Genomic DNA, 21,880 nt, shown 5'->3' on the forward strand with positions numbered 1-21,880 from the left:
TCAATTTTGTGACATCAGGTTGAGATGCAGAGATAAAGTCAATGGCGTGTTTGTGACGTGTCAAGCAGTTCGTACTTGGAATACATTTGCATGCTGTAACTACTCATTTTCATAAAACCTTTTTAAAATTAAGGCCTACCTTCAGGATAGAGTCAGCAACACATGAGAATCACATGGCACCTGGTTCACATTTGTCTAAAGGTGGCATGTACCAATCGGCTCTGTGCAGTTGTGGGTAAAGTCAGTGGTTTCCCTTGTCTAATTCTATGATACAAGGCAGGGGAGCAGGAGAATGCCAGCTTGCATGGAGACTCAGGACTGGCAAAGGTGAGTCAGGGATGACGAGGGTTGTGGAGTGGGATCAGGGGCTTGGAGAATTGGAAGAGGGATTGAGGGGAGGACAGAGGGTGAGGTTGAGGGGATAGAGAAAAGTGTAGTGGGAGCCTGGTGTCCTGGGAGTGTTGAGGGAAGGTGGAGGGGACAGTCAGTCAAGGTAAGAAAATGAGGGGCCTAAAGGGCGGTGTCAGTATTGTCCAAATGTGTGTCCATCTCAGGCTATTGTCTGGCAGAGTCCTTTCAATGCTTTGAGTTCACCTACAACATTTCAATTATCCCTACTGAGATTGCTCTCAGACAACGTCCTTTATAATGAATAGAAGGGAGGGTCAGCTGAGCCTGCAAGTTCAGCCATGCCCCACGGTGGAGAGTACAATCCTGGACTCTAACATGAACATTCAATAAAGAGCGAACAAAAAAAAAACACATTGTTCCTTCCACAATAAGGGAAATGTCCTTAACTTCACTGTAACCATCAATGCGGGCACAGCATGAGATATGCCAGTACATTTAGCTCTCTGACTAAGCTAGTGCCAACAAATAACAATGATGCACTCAAGAAGAAAGTGAAACCAATGTGACATAAAATATTTACAAATTCAATTTAATTTTGACCAACACCAGCGACACCTTTGTGCCCCTAATCCTTATGTTAATGGCAATGCAGTTGGGCAGGAAAGTTTTGGCTATGATGCAGATCCTCCCCATTTCACCAGGTGGCTCTTTTATCGCCCACCTGTATCTGCTACATTGTCAGCTGGCAGTGGGTTTCACTACTGACAAGCTTCCCCTGCCTCAGATTTTCTAGTGTCAAGTGCATATTGCTGATACTTTAAATTTTAATTGTAATCGCGTGGGAAATGGGGGAAAAAAATGAGAGTTGTAAGGAGCATACCTTGTTTTATTTCTGTTGGACTGTTCTAAAGGACATATATTTTTTTATTTTCTGTGGGACTGTGGATTAGAATTACAATGGCTGCAGGTTGAAAGACCTGTCCACTGGGACAGGATAAGAGATATGTACAGTGTTGCAGTCTTGGAACAGAGTGTGCCATGAAAGACAGGATGGTGCTAGAAAGGATTCCTGGACCAAGGGAGTTGCCTGACAACAGCATTTTAATTGGCTCCTGACCAGGTGACCAGGTTTTGTGTGGGAAGCAGTGCAGCTGAATAGCTCCTAGCCTGAAAGGAACAAGACCTAAAACCTCTTTCTCCTGTGTGTGTAAGATTCCCGTAATTCCACAATAACAGCCAGATGTTTTTTTTTTCTCCTCATATTCTATAACCTGGTCTCTCTCTGAAAACCTCTGTCAAGAGGTAAATGGGAAAATGACTATTAGAGACATTGAAAGGCAAGTGCTCAACCAGTGAATTAAATACTGAAAGTGCTGGAAGACCACCTCGTGTCATCAACAAGAACTGAAAGGAATTTGGAAGACATCAATCTAAATCAACCCATTGAATCCTGTACTCCGGAATTGGTGCTATTGAACTGTTTTATCCCACCCTTAAAATCCATGTTTTTGCATGTCTTATGTGTGTATAGAGATTTAAGAAGGGGGTGGAGTTTAAGTTATAGTGTTAGAAATTAGCATTTCATATTGATTTCTTTTGCCACTGGCTAATAACGGATAAATAGCTATTTACCTATGTTTACAAACCTGGTGCTCACATTCTGTTAACCTCAATTAAACAGTTAGGCAGAATTATGGCAATCTGGTGGTTTGATCAAACTTTTTCACATTTGTTGCGGCTCGGAGGACAGCGGGGCTTGATATTACAGAGCGCCAAGCCCAGTGAGTCGTGACAGAGTAGAAGTGGCGCACAGTTTGCGATATGCCATCAGGAACAGTGCACCGTTGACAACCAGCTTCCCACCGCAGACTTAATCGGCTTGTGGGGTGGGAAAGCCCATGAATGGCCTTGCTGCCCCGCTGCCAAATGAGGGGAAACTTCTCGATACAATTATTCAGGATAGAATTAACAGTCACATGGAAAAATGTGAGTTGGTTAGGAAGCAGCAGCCTGGATTTCTGAAGGGGAAATCATGTTTACTAATTTGCTGGAGTTTTTCGAAGAGGTAACAGAAAGGGTAGATGAGGATAATGCTGTTGATGTGCTGTACATGGACTTTCAAAAGCCATAGAAAAGTTACAGCACAGAAGGAGGCCATTTGACCCATTTTGTCCATGCCAGCTTCAATTTCACCATCAGCTGTGGTGGGATTTGAACCCACAGCATTACCCTGGAGCTCTGAAATACTAGCCCAGTGATAATACCACTATGCCACCACCTCCCTGCCACTTGATACAGTGTCATACAACAGACTTGTGAGAAAAGGTATAACTCATGGAATAAAAGGAACAGTAGCAACGTGGATACAACATTGGCTGAGTAATAGGAAACAGAGGGTAATGGTCAATGGATACTTTTCAGGCTGGAGGAAGATTTGTAGTGGAATTCCCCAGGGGTCTGTATTGGGACCCTTGCTTTTCCTGGTATGTATTAATGATCTAGATCTTGTGACTACCTTGACAAATCCTTTCAATGTTCTAAACACCTTGATCACTCTAACCCTAACCCTCAATCTGGTCCCTCCCCTACATACTATGCTGATGTGCACTATGTCGGCCCACAGATAAATAAAGGCCTTTGGGTGAAATGGTAGAGGATGCAAGTGTCTGAGAAACTACATTCTGGCAACATAATTCTGCAATTCCAATGTTAAGTGTGAAAAGCAAACATACTCCTACAGGATGAGTTAACAGCTGAGAGAAACTGTCAAGGTACCTATGATGCCCTTTCCGCTATCTCCTTAATGAATTATGATGCACATCTTATAACTTGGCTCATAATGTATGAGTCAGTGTTCAAATGTATTAATGATGTCTGTGGCTGTGCCAGCATAATCAGTTAGCTAATTAGTCAAATGAGTGTTCTAAATAATGAACTCTACAAAGTTTCTTTTCATTTCAGGGCAGCATAGTTGCTGAACTTCATAATGCGAGCTGGTAATGTGACATGTTGGATTAATTAGGATGTTTGTCGGTGCGTTTATTACCGCTAAGTTTCAAGGTTTTTTTTAAAATTGTAGATATTCGTGGGGGAGGTGGTAAATGCAAACAAATGCAGCATTTAGAAATGGTTTTGCACTATTTTTAAGTATAAATTGACAGTAAGCTATATATACCCATTGGTATAATATCAATGTGTGAAATAATAGCTTCATGAAAGAGAATGCAACAAACATTTTATTTACTAGCGAGTTGGCCAAATCCTTTTGGTCTCAAGTAAGACAAATTAAACAGCCCCATTTTCAGTTGATCAGAACTCCAAGGAGGTTGAAGTGTATAACATAAGGGGCTGCAGAATTCCAAGCGGGATATGAGCAATGCTTTTCAATTTATATTTCTCTGCCAGCTTGTCAGCAATGATAAATACAGCCATGTTTCCTTCAGTTTAATTAAAAATGGTTCCGAATAGATTTATAATTACGTCATCATTAGTTTCAAAGATAGGAGACAGAGGTGGGCTCATCTGCTCTGTGTAGTTTATAGCTGTCAAAAAGTGAGTGATAGAACATTGACAAAGGTCAGAACTGGCACAAAAAAAAACCTCCAACAACAGGTAGTATGTTAGCAATATGACATTTCAAAAAACACTCCCGTGACAGCATAAATCAGTGAAACTACAGAATTGCTGCAGCAAATTTTCCATGTTGCATTTTGATTGAAGAGGACCACTTTAGTCATAGGCAGTACGTGACATTTGGTGTCTGTTTTCAAATATCGCCACTTTTAGCCTCCAGATGATTATGCAGTTGTTGCCTGTACAGCTGCAAACAGATTGATTTGCATCACCATCCCTCTTTCCTACGACAGGGAGAACTTATATTTCGAAGTGCACTTTCTGAAGCCAGAATGGATTGAGTTGGGCTTCTTTGGACCAACCTTGAGTTGATTCAACAGAGGCAACGCTGGGTGAACCTGTTTGAGAGGAAAATGACAGTGGTCATGAGTGAAGGAACCAAATGTCTGCCTGAATTTCCATTGCATTGCATCCTTCACTTCCCCCCCATACCCGCACCACTTAAGAAATGGGCGAGAGTCCATTCTCATGGTATCCCATGTTGCAGCCTCCTGTTACCCAAAATCCCTGTGCTTGACCCAAAACTGGTTGAGGGGGGGGTGGGTGGGAGTGTCAGCAAGAAAATTGAGACCTCAATTTTGCGCCACAGAAGGAAGCAACTGAACCCAGTGCAGGGTCCCTGGAAGGGCTCCTCGCTTATTCCCATTCACTTTGTCCATCTACTGACAAAGGACACTGATCTGAAACGTTAACCCATCTTTTTATGGTTGCTGCTGCTGTGTCTGTCCACTACTTTCTATTTTTATTCTAATTTTTGTCCTTGGCAATTTTTTACCCCTCCCTCCCCACTTGTTTGCACTGTAACTTTGTTAAATGTGAATACTACTTCTGAAGCTTGAAATCTGAACAGTATGACACTGTTTCCTGGAGTGTAACTGTTCCTTAGCTATAAATTTGAGTATCACAGCTTACTGGAAGGACAATATATCAGCTATTGCAATCAATTGATGGCTGAGAACCATTAAAGTTTCAAATTACGCCATAAGCCCTCGTGTACATCACACTCGGTGAGAACACAAAAGGGTTGGAACTGTCTGATGGTTCCAAAATTGGCACTCAGTCGCCACGCTAACACCAACAATGTGGTTGTCACTGTTTCAAAAGGGGGCATACCACTAAGCACAGGCCTAACTCAAACATTAGGCCCCTTTTAACATGGAAATGGGCTCCATTGGCATAAATCGGACTCAGAATGCCATTTTAAGGCCAGGGCTAGCCAGAGCCAGTGCAGTTCTACTGACGATAGAGCCAAAGAGGCCCACAAAAGGGAGTGAGTTGAGTTATGGTTGTGGGCCCCTGAGAAACCAAAGGCCACAGACATCACCTGCGTCCCTGCTGCTCCAGGTACCTTCCACCCTCTGTGATCTTGATCTATTCACACACCTCTCTGATGGCCCAATCCAGAGGCCTGCAGCTCACCTGTCAGGTTTAAATGAGGCCTCAAAATCACAGGCAACTTTAAGTTGCGGCAATGTTTGGCCAACCACTGGACTCTGCTGGTTGGTAGTCCCAGTAGTTCATTCATCCAGTCAACCTCAATACATCCCTCCTCAGTACAGGTCACTTCATTGCTATGCTATCTCTTTTACAAGCTCGTTGAACCTTGAGGCCTAAATTCTTTTGATGGCCAGGCTTCCATTGTAATAAACTGGTGAGCATCTTGTATGGGGATGTTTTTGAGTTTGGGGGTGGACCTGGGAACATTTTCACTGGATTAAAGGTAAGTACAAGCTGCTGTTATTGCTAATAGTGCTGACGGGCAGTTTTCCAATTGTGCCACCGATGGAGAATGGGCCGATGTAGCAACTGAAGGTATAGCCTCTTCTACTGTCTATCAGGGGTCATGTGATGTTCCTTGGGGCTCCGACCAATGAGCCCTAAGCGTGCGTGGGTAATCCAGGGATGGGTTGGGGGGAGGGGGTGCGGGGGGGTGGAGGGGGGTGGGCTTCCTGTCAAGGATCCTGTTCAAGCACATAGCATCTGAAAAGCTCTCTGTAATAAAGGGGAGAATTTTCTCCCCGTCGGGTGGGCCGGTGGAGAGCGGGCACGGGTGGGCGCGGAGCCGATCGCCGTCCGCAATCGGCTGTGTGCTGCAATTTTACGTGGGCAGGCCAGTTAAGGCCTGCTCAGCGTGACATGTGCTCAGTGCTACCTGTGGTGCGAGCGGGGTGGGGGGGAGTGGTGGAGGGAGAGTGGGGGCCTGCGCTCTTTCGCACATGCGTGCAGGAGCATGCAGGAATCTTCCTGAGGCACGGATCTGCCTTATGAAACATTGAAAAAAAGAAAGAATAAAATTATGCAGACATGTCCCCTCGTGTGACAGTGTCACATGAGCTGGGACATGTTTATGGATTTTCATGAAAATTTTTATTTAATTCATAAACCCTTCATGAAACCTCATCCCGCCTGTGGGTGAGGTTCCATGAAAAATGCGAAGGCCTCCTGGGCTCTTCGCCTGCTGCCAACCTTAAGGTTGGACGGGCAGCCCTGACAATTTGTTTACTTGGTTGTTTAATGGCCTTAACAGGCCTTTGACAGTTTGGCGGGTGCGCAGCCGACTCCGGAGCGCACCCGGCGAATGGAAGATCGGAATGACGCGCGGTGACTTCGGAACGCACACCCGATGCCACCGTGAATCATTTTCCTTAAGAGAAAATCCTGGTCATTAAAGCCAACTAAGGAGTAGGGATAAAAGCAAAATACTGCGGATGCTGGAAATCTGAAACAAAAACAAAAATAGCTGGAAAAACTCAGCAGGTCTGACAGCATCTGTGGAGAGGAAAACAGAGTTAATGTTTCGAGTCCGAATGACTCTTCATTAGTACTGAAGAGAAGGAGAAATGTGGTGAAATATAAGCTGGTTGAAGGGGGGTGGGACAGGTGGAGCTGGATAGAGGGCCAGTGATGGGTGGAGGCAAAGGAGAGATTGGCAAAGATGTCAGAGACAAAAGGTCAAAGGGGTGTTGACGGTGGTGATACTAGCTAAAGGATGTGCTAATGGTGACATTAAGGGTAGAAAGCAGGACGAGCAAGTGACAGATGGCCCTAGTGTGGGTGGGGTGGGGGGAAGGGATTGAAATAGGCTAAAAGGTGGAGATAAAACAATGGATGGAAATAAATTTAAAAATAATAATAGAAATAGGGGGGAAAAGAAAAATATATTTTTAAAATATATAATAATTATTAGAGAAAAGGGGATCGGAAAGGGGGTGGGGATGGAGGAGAGAGTTCATGATCTGAAGTTGTTGAACTCAATGTTAAGTCCGGAAGGCTGTAAAGTGCCTAATCGGAAGATGAGGTGCTGTTCCTCCAGTTTGCGTTGAGCTTCACTGGAACATTGCAGCAGGCCAAGGACAGACACGTGGACATGACAGCAGGGTGGAGTGTTGAAATGGCCAGTGAGACAGAGGTGTGGGTCATGCTTGCGGACAGACCGAAGGTGTTCTACAAAGCAGTCACCCAGTCTGTGTTTGGTCTCGCCAATGTAGAGGAGGCTGCATTGGGAGCAGCGAATGTAGTAGACTAAATTGAGGGAAGTGCAAGTGAAATGCTGCTTCACTTGAAAGGAGTGTTTAGGCCTTTGGACGGTGAGGAGTGGGGAAGTAAAGGGGCAGATGTTGCACCTTCTGCGGTTGCATGGGAAGGTGCCGTGGGAGGGGGTTGTGCTGTGGGGGTTAATGGGGGAGTGGACCATGGTGTCCCGGAGGGAGCGGTCCCTACGGAATGCCGACAGGAGGGGGTGAAGCGAAGATGCGTTTGGTGGTAGCATCATGCTGGAGTTGGCGGAAATGGCGGAGGATGATCCTTTGAATGCGGAGGCTGGTGGGGTGATAAGTGAGGACAAGGGGGACCCTATCATGGTTCTGGGAGAGAGAGGAAGGTGTGAGGGCGGATGCGTGGGAGATGGGCCGGACACGGTTGAGGGCCCTGTCAACTACAGTGGGTGGAAAACCTCGGTTAAGGAAGAAGGAAGACATGTCAGAAGAATTGTTTTGTAAAGTGGCATCATCGGAACAGATGGTACGGTGGTGAAGGAACTGAGAGAATGGGATGGAATCCTTACAGGAAACAGGGTGTGAAGAGCTGTAGTTGAGGTAGCTGTGGGAGTGTAATGAATATTAGTGGACAGTCTATCACCAGAAATTGAAACAGAGAGGTCAAGGAAGGGAAGGGAAGTGTCAGAGATGGACCATGTGAAAATGATGGAGGGGTGGAAATTGGAAGCAAAATTAATAAATTTTTTCAGGTCCTGACAAGAGCATGAAGTGGCACTGAAGCAATCATCGATGTACTGGAGAAAGAGTTGTGGGAGAGGGCCTGAGTAGGACTGGAACAAGGAATGTTCCACATACCCCATAAAGAGACAGGCATAACTGGGGTCCATGCATGTACCTATAGCCATACCTTTTATTTGGAGGAAGTGAGACGAGTTTAAAGAGAAATTGTTCAGTGAGTGAACAAGTTCAGCCAGATGGAGGAGAATGGTGGTGGATGGGGATTGTTCGGGCTTCTGTTCGAGGAAGAAGCGGAGAGCTGGATAGCAGAGGGAATTGTTGAAGGGGGAATGGCAACCATGAGCAGAGAGAGCAGTTATGGCTTCCCAAAAAGTATATATTTTTTACTTGCTCTGCTTACAACAAACTCTTGATTGGATGCCGATTTTGGTGAGTATTTTTGAGAGAAAGCACCGTTTAAGGTCTGCGCTTAACTGGATCTGTGGTGCTAATGTTTTTTTACATGGAAATGTTATTGATAAGGCCTCCAGCAGAAAGCCAGCATTTCCAGTCCCACTGCAAAATGGAGCATAATTTTGATGCCTATGGTTCTACAATCCATGGGGGTAGTTTTGTTCTTGGGGGGTCCTTTTATTGGGTTTACTGCCACGAAAATTTTTCTTATATTCGTTTACGGAAGGTGGATGTCACTGCCCATGCCAGCATTTATTACCCTTGTTCAGAGGGCGTTTAAGAGTCAACCACATTGCTGTGGGTCTGGAGTCACATGTAGAGCAGGTAAGGACAGCAGATTTCCTTCCCTAAAGGACAATAGTGAACCAGATGGATTTTTTTACAACAGTTGGCAATGGTTTCATGGTTATAATTAGACTTTTAACTCCGGGTTTTTATTGAATTCAAATTCCACCATCTGTCATAATGGGATTTGAACCAGGGTTCCAAGACAATGACCCTGGGTCTATGGATTTCTAGCCCAGCGACAATACCACTGCTCCATCAACCCTGCACACAGTGCACAATACTGTTATTGTTGATGGCGTAAGGTGGGCAACGTTAGTTCAGCCACACCTTATCCGGCTTTCCTGATTTTTCTTTAGATTTCATTTGGCTTCAGCAGAAATTTAAATCAGGAGCAAGGTGTAACAGCTGGCGGAATCAATATCACCCAGTTCACACCTATTGCCAAAAGCCAAAATGATCGCCGCTGAGAGACAGTAATGCAGAACCAGGTCAGTCAGAGAGAAGATGGATGACCTGTCGTGCAGAGCCCTTCATCAAAACTCTTAATATAGAAACCCGAGGGAGAGCGTGATCTCTTTTCATGAAATCCTCGAGCCTTAAGCACGCACCCAAACAGTTGTGTTTATATTGGAGCTCCAGTCCTCGCTTCTGTGTCAGAAGGTTGTCACTTCAAGCTTCGTTTCAAAACTTGATTCTATACTCAAAGCTGGCAGTTCCATGCAATATTGAACCGGTGTTGTGATGTTGGAGGTGCTGTCTTTTAGAGAAGATGTTAAAGCGAAGCGGCATCTGCCTGTTCAAGTAGAAGAATATCAGGGGTAAACAAAAGACGGCAAGTGGCTTGTCTTAGTAAGATAGTGGCTTCTGAAGATAGAAATATTGCTGTGCTTTTTAACCACTGCATTCAATGGTAAAAAGGAATGGAGGAAGAGATGTCAAAACTGAGGGTACAATTTAAAAGCGAAATGTCAAATGAACAACTGTAAAATTACAAAGGGGGATGATAATTGCAGAGAGCCATCCTGCTGGAGTAAATAGGAAACAGAATATAATCCCTGTGACAGAACAGGTCGGCCCGAGGATTGATCAAAATTGAGCCTCAAGCCTCATATAAATCAGACTGACGTGCTGCAGATGCCGGGCAGTGTGAACCCAGGCAGACCCGCCAGTGTGACCCCAGGCAGACCCGCCAGTGTGACCCCAGGCAGACCCGCCGTTGTGACCCCAGGCAGACCCGCCAGTGTGACCCCAGGCAGACCTGCCAGTGTGACCTCAGGCAGACCTGCCAGTGTGACCCCAGGCAGACCCGCCAGTGTGACCCCAGGCAGACCCGCCATTGTAACCCCAGGCAGACCCGCCAGTGTGACCCCAGGCAGACCCGCCAGTGTGATCCCAGGCAGACCCGCCATTGTGACCCCAGGCAGACCTGCCATTGTGACCCCAGGCAGACCCGCCAGTGTGACCCCGCGCAGACCCACCAGTGTGATCCCAGGCAGACCCGCCATTGTGACCCCAGGCAGACCCGCCAGTGAAGCGGATTTTGATGCCAGGTAATTGTGACACTATAGCAGCCTTGGAGATGTTCTGGGAGGAGAGGAGGTAATTGGGAGAGAGGGTTGTGATTGCGAGAGGGAAAAGAGAGGGAGAGTTGAGAGGGTGAATGGGAAGCTGATTGGGCGGGGGGCAGCAGTCTCGGGGCTGCTGTGGAACTGGCCTGTTTCTTCTCACTCCCTAAAAAGATGCTGAAGAAAATTCTAACTTCTCTTTCTTTGGCCACATACGTCACTAACAGATTTTCGAAAAGGGTCATGTAATATATTTAAGGTCCCTAATTTACACATTCAAAGAGCCTGATGCCTTTTTTAGGCATCCATTCGAGATGACTAAAAAAATAAAAAAAATGGGTCCTCTACGTTTAACAGTGGTTAGTGTTGCATGGGTATTATCTGGTCGGCTGCCAGTTACAAGTGGAAGGCCACGACGTTCAGTGATTGGCCACTGTTATGCATAATTTTTTAATAGAAGATTTAAAGGAATGTGACTGTCCACATTTTCACAATTAAAAATGGTGGCAAATGATGAATATCAATGTGCACAACTATAAAATCATCTTGACAGGCTCAATGTATAGGTGGGGAGAGAGAGAGCAGATGTAATTTAATACAGGGACATGTAAGTTTAGAAAAGGGAGGGTTGATGCGTATTGTATTCTACGTACTTGAGCTTTTGGACCAGGAGAAAGAACTTAAGGTTTTAACAGACAATTGTCACTAACACCATCATCAAATCTTCCTTTCCAAATGCTGGGGCACAAAGCAAAAGGCATGCATTATATTATCCAGATCGGTATTTGGCTTTGATGAGACTACATCTGAAGTAATGCATGCACCAACAGCCTCCCTGCCAAGAAATACTTTTAGGCCATCTTTAAATCACTGAATGAATACAGAGCCTGATGATGGAAGCCTGAGAATTGGAAGAAATAGGTCTCCATTGGGCCTCATGTAAGTTTTCAGGATGAGCGCCCATCACCTGTCACACTCCACAAGAAGCTCCCAATGGAAGGATGCAATTTAGGGTTGCCTCCCATGCCCACACGAGCCTTCAGGTAAACCCTGGAAGAAGAGTCGGGTAGATAGCGGGAGGAAATGCTGAATGGCCTTTAGAGCTGCGAGACACATTTTTGATCCTATTAGCCCAACAAAAATTTGAAATATAATTTTACCCTACCTTTTCATTGACAGCCGTTCGCTAGGCCACATCCACAGCCAAAAGCCTCATGCCCAAAGCCTAGTCTGTTCCTGGCAACCCTATTTCTGGGAAAGGTCCTTAAACAGGCTTTATGCCCCTCACTAGCACCAATAAGAGGCCTAGTGTCTCCTTTGAGCATCTGTTCAGGATGCCTGAAAAATGGGCCAACCCAATTTTGGGTCAAAAGGCTTTTTCAGGTGTTCTGGGGTGCAGAATATTAGGCCAAATCTTCCGGTCTCCGGGACCCTGTGGAAGTCCTCACATGCCTGACCTATGTGGGAATTGCCTGGAAAGTTTCAGCTTTCAATGGACAATTCCCTTGATTCCCAGGACTCCCTGCGGGAGTTTCTGATTCTGAGCTAGAGTCAGAGACTTTGACAGTTCCGCGGTACTTAACCTGAATAGTTACCCAGGAAATGCGAGATAGAATAAAAACTTAGTCTAACATCCGAGTAACGACAGTCAGCACCCCCCCGCCCCCGGTCTTGCCCCCACTGTCCCCCTGGATCTACCCCGACTACCCACTATGTGAATTTCAGAAAAAACCTTCTGATCTCCAGGCGGTTGTTTCCCGGACGTGCCCAGAAGATGCGCTGGGGGTCTCCTCGGAAGTCCCCATGCAACGATTGCACAGCAAATGCACGGGAATACCCTTCTGATGGCGATTACCCTGCATCGGGAAACATCTGACACACCGATTTAAATCGGGGACTTTGGATGGTTCCGGCTCTCTTAGCAGAATACGTACCCAGGAAAAGTTAGAAGGATTAAAACCACTTCTAACTCCTGGGTAACTATGGTACCAATCCTCTTCCACACCCACCCCTCCCCCGCAACTCCGACCACCCCCCTGACTACCCTCCCGATCAACCTGCCCTCCACTGCCCTACTACCATCACCACCCCCTCCTCCGACAACTCCCCCAAACTCCCCTCCCTCTGACCACCCGATCAATCCCAGCCTCCGAACACCCTAACCCCTCACCCGCTTACCTTCTCCACGGCTTCTCAAAGTGGCTGGTACCTTTAAAATTACCTGGTTTATGGCTTTAAAATGTGGGTGTAGCTTTCATTTTCCCAATGCTGCTGCCTTGCGCTGGATGGACTCGGAGACCAGGCACGCTGCCCATTTCTCAGCGGGCCCAGGTTGGAGGTCTGCACGAGAAATGAGAAGTTTCAGATTAAGATAAGTAAAAGGGAGCGGAGTGGCATTCCAACTGTGATTGCCTGTCCACGGAATTTTACCCCACAGATGATTTTTAATCGATCAGGTGATGCAAGAACCCTGCTCGGCAAAAATTAGTAATAATTTGCCAGTCACATGATACAAAGGCACACGGGGCAGAAATTTGTGCTGAGCAGGCGGGCGCAAGCTTGGACCTCGAGCTCAAGCATAAAATGATGTGCGATGGCGTCAGATGAGTGTCCCAATGTCATTGTCCACTAGCGCGATAGTTCGGTCAGTGGGCCCACGTGGGAGTCGGCAGCACGCCCGCCGACAATTAACAGGCCTATTAAGGCCATTAAAGTAATAATTGACAGAGTTTTCGCTGCCCGCCAACCGTAAGTTGGCGAAAAGGTGAAAGAGCCTTCAAGCGGCCTTTGGATTTTTTAGGAAACCACATCCACGGGTGGGACGAGGTTTCCAACAGTAATTAAAAGTTTTTAAACTTCATTCATAACATGTCCCTGCTTGTGTGGCAGAGCCACATAAGGGGACATTTTTATTTTATCAGTGGTAAATTCTTTATTTTTGTGTTTTTAAACCTTCAGCTCCCTGAGGCAGCTCTGTGCCTCGGGGAGCTTTCATTACGCACGCCCACGCGCATGCACGGACCTCCACGCTCTCCCTCCTCTCGCCCCCCCCCGTCCCGGCATCGCTGAGCGTCGCAGCGCATGTTTCATGCCAGGCGGGCTGTTAATTGGCCAGCCAGCATGAAATCGATGTCGGGGCCCGATTGCAGGTAGCGGGTCGGCTTTGCAACCGTCTCTGGGCCCGTCTGCCGCGCCTGCCGGGCGAGGTAAAAATCCTGGCTGTGGTGTAAAAGATAAATGACTGCAAGAAGACGGTTAACAGAGGGAGGTAAATCCCCAGGGCATCAGCAAAAGCATGAGCTTCCAAAAGGAAAGCTCAAATGGGAAAACCTTAATACAGTTATGGAAAAGAAAATGTGAGCTGTTACACCGAAAAAAATCCTATAGATTCAATACATTAACATACTCTTGGGACTCGGAAGACATTCCGAATCCACTTGTATTTTTCATTCTCACACAGGATCTCATCCAAAAAAGCCTTGTTCATGCTTTGGCACTGCCATTATCCAGAAACATTTATTATTCTTTACAGAATCCCCGATTTATCATAACCCTGTCACCAATAAGTTATCAGGCTGTATCACTGTGGCCGCGACATCTCCTTGCTACTGTATTCACTGACAGGCCTAGTGTGCATCCAACTAGACAGCCTAATTGTGCAGGCTGTGGGCACGAGAAGTGCCGCTCACAGCAATCAAGCACCAGGGGCTGGTGTTTTTGTGACTTCTGTCTCAATTGCGCGGGCACCAATGTTTGCCCACACTCCAACACTTGCTTGTGAGCGTGAATAGTTCCGATCAACATTAACGCACGCACCCATTTGTACATTAATTCTGTTGTTTGGTAAGTAGCAATTAATGGGGGAATGTTCCTATTTATCCAAATTTACTTCCACGTTGAGCAACATTTTCCCAGGCCCATGGAGATGGCTTTAGAGGTGGGCGGTGGGTGGGGGCATGGAAAGTTGGACCAAGGTGCACCCATTCCGCTTCTTGATGTGTTCCCAACTCAGGAGAATTTCCTGGAGGCGGGCTCCTTGCAGTGATGGTCCCTGCTGGGGAGCCAACACAGGCATTCAAAAGGGCAATTAGCCTTTAACTGTGCACAGCAGTGCAATTTTACAGAAGATGTGCGGACCCCAGCAGCAAATCGGAGGCAAACTCCTGGTAGGAGATCAGAGGAACGTTTTGGTTGCTGTCCATGCTGCTGCCATGGAGCTGCAAGGCTGAGACAGGCAGAGCCATGCCCAGAAGCATACCTGTGGAGGGTTTTCTCCTCTATGTTGGCTCAAACAGATCTGGGCCTTCATTTTCCTGAAGCCGTTTGACAGCGTCTCCATTTTGATACACCTTCGCACTTTCCATCTGCATCATCAGCAGCACCCGCTTCTCCCAGTGGGGCTGCCAGCTGTGCCAGTCCTTCAGGCCCTCCGCGTTGGGCCTCCTGTGTCCATGTCCCACCCGTCATCCTTAATTAGGTGGCGAACGGGGAGATGGCCTGTTAATTGGCTGTTTCCGGTAGGGCCCACCTCCAATATAAGCAGGGCTAGGACCCACAAATGGTTCCCATGCCTCAAAGTAGAGAAGGTTCTGCTCGCTGTGTTAATTTGTTCCTGTTGAAGTTGGTGTTAAGGCACCAGAGGAAGTCAAAGTTCCGCACTGGTGAACTAACTAACAGATAATGACAAAAAGAGGTGTTTTCCAGTGAAGTCTGCAACACAGATGATAAATTAAATATGTTAATGGAAACAGTGGTCCAAGACTGCAGGAGCTGAATTTTCAGGATTTGATGCCTTGTGAGTACCAGCTGCTTCGAGCACAGTACAAAGCAGCGTGCACAGAGACTATGGTCCAGATCTTGCAATTCCAATAACAGGGAATGCCGAGACGTTGGCCGCTATTGAAGGCCGCAATTCCAACTTCCGGGGATCCTAGTTACGCTCAAATCTGGAAGCTGTGGTGTGCCTGAATGGCCCATGCTGATGGTTCTGCTGGGACCAGTCATTCAGGAACTTGGGCTAATTGCCCAGCAATTACATTTCTTTTTACCTTTACTGTTTTAGCGCTGCTCCTAGATGGCACAGATCCTGCTCAGGAGCACATCCCTTTAAACCAAGAGTGTTAAAACACTTCTGCTGAGCTTCCCCACCATCACCTGCCTGCACCCTGGCACCCCTGGTTACCCTCCCCTAACCCCAACTGCAACACCCCCTATTCCTCTCCACACAGCTCCTCAGTTCCACCAATGTTGGAAACCACTTGGAAGAGAATAACACTCCAAGCGCTATTTCCAATATCAGTGAGACCCAGGAGCACGAGTTGCTGGGGGGTGGGGTGGGGGCATGTTTTTAGTTCATGATGCGTGGCTTCACCAGCAATGTGCCGAGCTGCCAGGTCTCTGCACCAACTTCACTACTGGACCTATGCTGTAGCCAAGAGAGCACGTTCCTGCTGCAGCCTACAAAAAAGGAAAGGTCGTATTTCTTCTAGCATTCAGTGGTGAACACCTCTGCTTCACCATTGGCTGAAAGATCTAGGCCACTGGCTCAACAGGAGATAACCCTAGATCTGTATCAGTTCCCAGAACCAGAACTGAAAGCACAAAGTAGTGTCCAGAACTTGCACTTCTTTCCAAATGTAATGAGTTTAAATCCCACTTGATTATCCCTCACATCTGATGGGTCCTCCTGTCCTTGGTGGTGCATGTTGTGCGGCTGGATCTTTGCTCTTGGGTTCACCCATAAGTTGGCCCTTTACCTGCCCAGCACCTAATTGGTTTGCGGTAAGCCCAGAAAATCTTCATTACCAATATTTCCGCACACTAATTAGCCCATGTTCCCTCATGTGATCCTCCTGGAGTTCACAATATCCTTGCCTTATATGAACCATCTGATGGATTTATCAAACACTAAATGGATAAGTGGGCAGAAATAAGGAACATACCATAGTTTGACAGTGGCTATTGGATTTGATGGCATTTTTTTGAAATTGCAATTTTAATCTGTCAAGACAAAATGTCTATTCTAGGTGTGCATTCCTATGTTGAAGAGTCATAACCTTGCTGCATAACCACAATGTACTCTTGCAGGTTGATACTCCCTATTAACAGTGGTCCAGACTCCTCGGGCTCCCTTAATTGCCTCATGTGAGAAATCTTGTGGGGAGATCTTGGCTCAATTGCTTGCTCTCATGTCTATTATTGTCATGGCATGCAACCACCATGAAGGTAGAAGGCAAACTGTATGGATCTTGGGGCTGAATTTTCCCCCCGTCGGGGGGGTTGTGCGGGGACAGGCGGGAGCGAGCGCAAACCTGATCAGCGCCCCTGATTGGGTCAGCGCCACCATTTTACATGCACGTGAAAGAGCGCAGAAATCTCCCTGAGGCACAGAGGTGCCTCAGGGAGATCAGTTTAAGGTTTTAAAATTTAAATAAGGGAAAAAAAAACTTTTAAAACATGTCCCCTTATGTGACAGTGTCACATGAGCTGGGACATGTCAATGAATTTTTAAAATAATTTTAATTGAATTTTAAAACACTTCATGAAACCTCATCCATCCCGTGGATGAGGTTTCATGAAAAATGCAAAGGCCGCCTGGCCTATTCACCCACGCACCACCTTATTTCCCGCCCCCGCTCACCGACTGGAAAATTCTTCCCTTGATCTTTCTCTGTCTAACAATTCCTGAGCTTCAAATACACACGCTGACACATTCCTCTACCTCTTTTCATTTTGAATGTGTTGAAGTGAAGACTCTCAGAGTTAGCTCCTTCTCTAACTCATAACTCCCTTGAACCCAAAATCATTTCTTCTTACAATCCAAAATCCAAGCCTGGTGGCATCTGATCACAACATCTTGACCAAGCTCATCTCTGCTCCAACTTTTAGTGGCATTGGTGGTGTTGGCGTTGGTTATTTGTATGGCTGGGGAGGCAGTTATAGTTCGACGTTGAGCTTAACAATGCGTCCAACGGCTTCAGCTGATGCAATCTGAATTGTTGTGATGCCACCAGGAATGGATCTCTTGGGGCGATAGTTCAGTATGGGGGTAATGGTCTGACTTGGATGGCCACAGTCAAAATTTCCCATGGTCCACTTGTGGAGCAAGTCGCCATGCCTGTTAAAGTACATTTTCCAACCTGAAAACTTGCAGAGTAATGCTGCCAAGAAGGTGACCGAACTCTGGTCACTGGGTTCCTGGTCCAAGCAGTAAAAAGCCACTGAAAAATGGTGTTGTGTACTAAAAAGAGAGAACGTGCATTTCTCCAATACTTTATCTGTGTATCTCAGGAACCTCCTGGGCAATGAATGACTGCAATGTGGGCAAGCAAGATGGCCAATTTGCACATATGGTTCCACAAAACAGCACATAAATGTGAATGACCAGTTTATCTGTCTGTGGTACTTGCTGGTTAAAGAAGGAATATTTCACAAGATGCTGGTGAGAGTACATGAGGGAGCATTAACTGGTAAAATTTACATCCGAGTCCACAAATGAGCATTTCCAAATTAGAGAAAACAGTGGGTGTTACTTTCTGGAACTTTCTTTCCCAGATATGTGCAACACAGCTGATTGATCATTCCTCTGTGCCAGTCCACTTTTGCCTTTATCAATAATTAAGTTAATTTTATAAAGCTGAAACATGTTAATTACATGGACTATTATCTTGATTTATCTAGCTTCCATCGCCAAACATAGAATAATGAGGATGTGTGTTTGAATTATTGATGTAACTGTGTGAATATTAAAATGATAGTGGAGGCAATATTTCACAATAGTATCATTTTAATTGTTAAAATCACATCTCATTATGAGTTTGATGTTAAATTCTTTGGAACAGTGTCTATCATCTGGAGGAAAGAGTTCTCAGAGGGCATATTGGTTGCAAACCCCTCCAGCATTGCCCTGGAATCTCCAGAAATGAATGTCTAGTCTCAAGGACATTTCTGTGAGCAGCCTAAGAGAAAAATCACAAAAAAAAATTGTGCTTTATTTAAATATTGCTTTGGGCACTTTTGTTTATTGATGCCAAAACTATCTGACGTGGGAAGAAAAAGCTGCTTGGCGAATGGTCAAGAATCACCCAATCAGATGGCCAAGAATTGATTTGCATTCCAGTTGGCCACGAGAAGGTGGAGCTGGGTGACCAACTGTCAGAGTATGGGATGGGGCGGTTGAATGTAGACGGTCCTATGAGGACCTCTTGCCTTTATTGGCAAATAAACTTCAATATAGATAAATATGAGGTAGTGCATTTTGCTAAGAAGAAAACCAAAGTCACATACCCTTTGGAAAATAAGTATCTAAATTGGGTCGAGGAACAGAAGGATATGAAGGTATAGATACACAAATCACTAAAAGCAGTAAAGCAGATCAATAAGGACAATGAAAAAAACAATCGATTAGCTGCCTCGACTGCATCCCCCCCGTTCCACTAGCCCACCTGGCCAAACTTCCTTTTATGCTCCTCCCTCTCCTCCCCTGAACTCACATCTTTCTCTAGTTTCTCCCTTGTGAGCTCACCTTGCCCATGAAACTCCCGTCCTGTTCCTATGATCCTACCTATTAAACTGCTGATCACCCAACTTCCCCTCCTGGCACCTCATGATAGCTAATATTGTTAATGGTTCTCTCTCTTCAGATGTTGTCCCGCTTTCCTTTCAATCTACCATTGTCACCCCTCCCCTCAAAAAAAAACCCTCTCTCCACTGTCCTTGAAAGCAATCATCCCATCTCCAACCCCCCTTTCCTCTCAAGTTCCTGAACATGCTGGCATCTTTGGCAGAACCCCAAGCAGAACACGGGTTCATTTCAGGAGGGAAAAGAACTGAAAAGCAGAGAAATTGTATTTAACTTGTGTGGCCTAACCCAGGTTCTACACTTCAAATATTGTAAACAGTTCTGCTCTCCATTTTATAAAAAAGGATGTAAAAACCTTAAAGAAGGTGCAAGAAAGATTTCCAAGAGTAATACAAGAACTGGGGGACATTACCCATCAGAAAACATGGAACAGGATGAGTCTTTTCCTCTCTTTTAAAAAAAAAGAGAAGATTGAGGGGTGACATGATAGAGGTCTTTAAGGTTGGGAGAGAGTTTGATAGAATAGAGGCAGAGATGGTTCCACTGGCAGAAGAGATCAGGACCAGGGATAATAAACACAATTAGTTACTAATAAGTCCCATGGGGAATACAGGAGAAACTTAAAATTGGAATTTGCTACCACAAGGAATAGTTGAGATGAATAGCATAGATACATTTATAGGGAAGCTAGATAAGCACACTAGGGAGAAAGGATAGAAAGATATGTTGATAGAATAAGATGAAGATGGGTAGGAGGAGGCATGTGAAGCATAAACTCTGGCAAGGAGCTGTTGGGCCGAATGGCTTGTTTCTCCACTCTAAATGCTATGCACTGTTCAATGACATCTCAGGAGTGTGTCCAAGCAGATCTGGTAGCCCTAAAGAGAGTTATCAGTTGCAAATTGTTGGTTTTGTTTAGAATTGGACTATTGATCTTACAAGTCTCTGCCTGAGAGGACATGGCCACACACACATACGCGTGTGCACGCGCACACACACACACACACTCTGATTCATGGTGTGCTGACATTACCATCCATTATTTCAGTAGGGAAAATGAGTTGCATTTTGTATATATGGGATCCCTCACTGGAACCCCCGACTAAGGCGATGGACCACCCAGTTAAGGTCGCATATATACCTACAGGTATTGTCACATGACCCCACCCCCCACTTCCAACTGCTCCACCCCCACCCTTTATCTTTATTGATTATCTGACATTACCATCCTCGAGACACCAGATCCCCGCTCTAATTTGTAAGCGAACAATCTCTTTGTTACCTGGTTGGCTGATTCTTAACTGTCAAGCAGATTTTCTCCCAATTTCCGATATTTTTTTAAAGAAATCAAAAGTGTTCAAAGAAAATGGCAAAAAAAAACATTTTTTTTTTAAACACTCCTTAGATTTTTCGGCAGGGTTGCAGCAAATATTACCCAGGAGATTAATCTTTAATTCCTGGGGATTCTAGAACAATCCTGGAGGATTGACAACACAACCGAAAATGTGCTTCTTATCCTTTTATATGGAAGTATAAGGGAATCTGTGTCCTGAAGCAGATCTTTTAAAGATCAGTAAATGTCTTGGAGATTCTTTTTTTTTCGCATTTCCAGAACAATTCCTATTGCGTTTTGTCCCATGAAAGTTTTCTTTGTAGCTGGGAACTCCACTGTTTGGGATTTTTTGGGCTGTCGGTGTTTTCTTCGAACATCTTTGGTTGCCACGAACAATTAGAAAGCACTGGAGAAAATATTGAGCAGGAATATTCTTTGTCAGGTTGCCGATGCATGAGATGATAAGACTATACCGACACTGCTTCACGAGCAACACTTAAGAAATCCTTTGACAAGTTCCTGAAGCTGTCAGAAGAGGCTTCTATTCATTGCCTTCATTTCACAAAATAGGCTGTCACAAAGTTCTGTACCATCCCTTGCAAGATGACTGCAGACATTTGTGTGAGAGAAGTACTTTTACAGGCATCCATTTAGAATAAGGCTTTCTATGCAGACATTGTAATATTAACATTAGGCAACTAAGCCTGTCCTTGGAGCATTCTAAGTGGGGAGGCATTCATCCATTCTTGTTATCTAATGTTTTATAGGATGGCTTCAGGGAATGCTGAAGAGTCAGGTACTTTGTATGTAATCTTGGATAAGGTAATAAATCAGATGGTTATTGTTATTCTAAGACAAAGACAATGATTGTAGAATCCAGCTCAAGGGGTCATAGTCTCAGGATAAGGGGTCGGCTATTTAGGGCTGAGCTTAAGAGAAATTTCTTGACTCAAAGGATTGTTAATGTTCAAAATTCTCTATTCCAGCAATCTGTGGGTGCTCAGTTGCTGAGTATATTGAAGACTGAGATCAATAGTTTTTTTTTTGGGTTGCAAGGGAATCAAGGGATTTGGGGACAGGTTGAGAAAGTGGAGTTGAAGTAGAAGTTCAGCTATTGAATACCAGAGCAGGCTAAAGAGGCCTTAGGGCCATGTGATGATCTTTGATCCAGAAGCAGTACAGTGAGGCAAATTTGTAATTTCTTTAAAACGTCTGTGGAATCTGCAGTTGTTGTTAAGAATGTTTGAAAAGAACTTTTAAGAGTTTGCATCAATTTGAAAGGGATAAATTGTAATTTTCTTGGATAATAAGATATATTGGTCCACATGACCTGTTGACCCTTGACCTGGAAGCAATGACAACAGGAAGGAAGTTAAGATATGGATGCCGTGTGGTTGCCAGACAGAGGAGAGCCACAAGTAGGAGAGCTGGAGGGTAAAGG

At 45.3% G+C, this 21,880-nt stretch overlaps 1 long non-coding RNA gene across 1 annotated transcript in view; it reads left to right on the forward strand.

Moving 5' to 3' along the window:
* Positions 1-2,991: 2,991 nt before the first annotated feature.
* Positions 2,992-21,880, forward strand: part of LOC144690773 (uncharacterized) — a 287,279-nt gene continuing 268,390 nt past the window's right edge. Inside the window, exons 1-2 of the long non-coding RNA XR_013578958.1 lie at positions 2,992-3,122; positions 21,207-21,235. This is a non-coding gene — a long non-coding RNA (uncharacterized LOC144690773). The remainder of the gene's footprint in view (positions 3,123-21,206; positions 21,236-21,880) is intronic.

This window comes from Cetorhinus maximus, chromosome 2 (assembly GCF_964194155.1).
Source record: "Cetorhinus maximus chromosome 2, sCetMax3.hap1.1, whole genome shotgun sequence".
NCBI lineage: Eukaryota > Metazoa > Chordata > Chondrichthyes > Lamniformes > Cetorhinidae > Cetorhinus > Cetorhinus maximus.